Source organism: Elaeis guineensis, unplaced genomic scaffold (assembly GCF_000442705.2).
Source record: "Elaeis guineensis isolate ETL-2024a unplaced genomic scaffold, EG11 Super_Scaffold_1000045, whole genome shotgun sequence".
Classification (NCBI taxonomy): domain Eukaryota; kingdom Viridiplantae; phylum Streptophyta; class Magnoliopsida; order Arecales; family Arecaceae; genus Elaeis; species Elaeis guineensis.
Window position 1 is genome coordinate 6,586,732 of NW_027332425.1, and position 2,868 is coordinate 6,589,599.

At 40.0% G+C, this 2,868-nt stretch overlaps 1 non-coding gene across 1 annotated transcript; it reads right to left on the reverse strand.

Annotated features, from left to right (window-relative positions):
- Nucleotides 1–1,040: 1,040 nt before the first annotated feature.
- On the reverse strand, nt 1,041–1,146 carry LOC140854544 (small nucleolar RNA R71). Its single transcript, XR_012137759.1, has one exon. It is a non-coding gene; the product is annotated as a small nucleolar RNA R71 (small nucleolar RNA).
- Nucleotides 1,147–2,868: the final 1,722 nt, after the last annotated feature.

Here is a 2,868-nt window from a genome sequence, read left to right on the forward strand (position 1 = left end):
TAACTAAGATAAGATGAAATTTGATCACCTTTCTTGGCCCACAAATCACTCCCTTGCATTTGCATAACCTAGACCTTAATCTAAAATTAATTAGATGTTGACCCCTAAGGATTTTGAGCTCATTAGGACAAGTGACCTTGAGAGTTGAACCAGGTTAGACTTGGTCAGCTAGCTGGTGTCTAGGCAAGTGGTTTGCGGGATGACTGGGCCCGAAGGAAGGTGGTTTTTAATTGGTTCGTTTGCTGATCTGACCAATTTAATTGATGTCTAAGGAAAGCAACGGGGGGACTTCCACCAACTTACACTTACTGGCCAGTTGGTTGGTCAAGCTCCGACTTGGAGGGCTTGAAGGCTAACTATAGTTAGGAGCTGTCTAGAACTAGAGTAACTTTAGGATAGAGAGTCCACTGCGTGCTAACTTGATTGTAATTAAAATCTAACCACAACTAATTTTCTATTAGTTTTAGGACTTCTTAGGATCTCTTCTTTAGAACTCTTTCTCTCTTCTCCTCTCCTCTTAAAATTCCTTAACAGACTAGGATAGTCCTACATAGACCTTTTAGTTGCATGTTAGGTCGACGATCACTAAAACCCGACTTGCAACCATTAGATGAAAAATTAGAAAAGACTCTTAGGACTATCCGAGTTAAAAACATGGCTGCACCTAGTGAGGCTAATCCTCCATGCTCATTGAGAGAATATTTCACGCCATCCTCGTATACCTACTCTCCATGCATTCAAGCACCTCCAATAGAAGCTACCCAATATGAGATTAAGTTTAGCATTATTCAAATGTTGCTATCATTCTATGGACTTAGTAACGAGGATCCATACAAACACTTGAATGAAGTTCTTGAAATTTGTTCCACAGTAAAAATCAAAACTTCTCCGATGATTCCCTTAGGTTGAAACTGTTCCCTTTCTCACTTAAGGACAAAGCCAAGCATTGGTTAAACTCCTTAAACTCTATAACCATTTCAACTTGGGATCATCTTCAGAGAGAATTTCTCAAGAAATACTTTTCAATTAAAAAATAAATCAAATTAGAAAAGCTATCACTAGTTTTTCCCAATTGGAGGGTGAACTTTTTCATGAGACATGGGAAAGGTCAAGGGACCTCATTCATAAATATCCACACCATGCTGTCCCTAAATGGCAACTTTGTCAGTATTTTTATGATGGTCTATCGGAGAAACACTAACAATGGTTGATGCATCATGTGGTGGGACATTCATGCTAAAGAGTGAGGATGAAGCCTGACAGCACTTTGAAACACTTAGTGAGAATTTCTACATCATATGTCTACCACCTCTAGAGAACAACCCATGCTTCAACAAAAAAGAAGTGGAATTTATCAGATTGGAAATGTCATAGATATCCACAGTAAGGTAGATGAACTGTCCCAAAAATTAGACCGTCTTCTAAATACTAGACAATCCCAATTCCACCTCACCCAATCCAAGAAGTTTATGCATTGTGTGCAAGTTCGAACCATTTTATTAGTGAATGCCTAGCCGCACCTCAATTTCTGAGTTTATGCACGAGCAGGTTCAGCAAGCTCAAGTCCAACAAGCTCGCAGACGAGGAAACGATCTATATTCAAACACTTATAACCCTGGCTAGAGAAACGATCCAAATTTTTTCTAGAGACCACAACCAGTAGTTGGCCCTGCCGCACCTCGACCTCAATATTAGGACCCAACATATAGGCATGGACCATATCATCAATTTCAAAATGTTCCTCAACCGTCTACTATTGGTCATAGCTCAGCTTTTGAGAAAAAAGTTCTGAAAGTACTAGAACGATTAGAAGTAAACCTCAGACCCTTAACTCCCACACACAATCTATTGCTAAGCTAGAGACCCAAATAGGTCAACTAGTGACTACATTCAGTAGGAGGGAAGGAGGAAAATTACCTAGCCTACCCGAGAGCAACCCAAGAGGGCAATTTGTGATTGAGAGCTCTAATACCCCAGAAGTTTTTGCTGAACATGCCAAATCAATCATGACTCTAAGAAGTGGGAAGGTCATTGAACACACTAGTAAAACCAATGAGACCGACCCTAAACCTCTAACTGAAGCCAAATCACCCAAGAACAAAGAGGACCTTAAAATAGAGAATGAACCAACTACACCGGAATCGTCTTACTTGCCCAAAGTTCTATTTTCAGATGCCCTGAAAGCCCCTATTCCTGCAGATAAGAAGGGAGGAAGACTTGACGAGATATTGGAATTATTTAAGCAAGTCCAAATTAATCTTCTCCTTCTAGACGCAATCAAATAAGTTCCTGCTTATGCCAAATTTTTGAAGGATTTATGCATCCAAAATATAAATCTAGATCACAAATCCAAAGAAAGTATGCCTCACTGAACAGGCTAGTTCTGTCTTCCAGCATGCCACTCCTCCAAAGCTTAAGGACCCAGGAGCCTCCATCATTTCCTGTGTTATAGGAGATTATCACATTGAAAAAGCTCTTCTGGACCAAAGGGCAAGTGTGAATCTTTTACCTAGTTCGGTGTATGAACTTTTTGGATTCGGAGAACTGAAACCCACATCAATCACACTGCAGTTAGCTGACAGATCAATTAAGGAACCACGTGGAATACTTGAGGATGTCTTGGTCAAGGTAGATGAGTTTTACTTTTCAGTTAATTTTTTGGTTCTCGACATGGAACTAAGTGGCAACCCTAGACAAATTTCTATTATCTTAGGATGACCCTTCCTAGCTACGGCAAATGCATGCATTAATTGTAGGACAGGAGTTATGGACGATCATTTGGGAATAAGAAACTGAGACTGAATATGTTTGGTGCTTCCCAAGGACCATCAATGGATAGTTGCTTCGAAGTAGATATACTAGAAGATA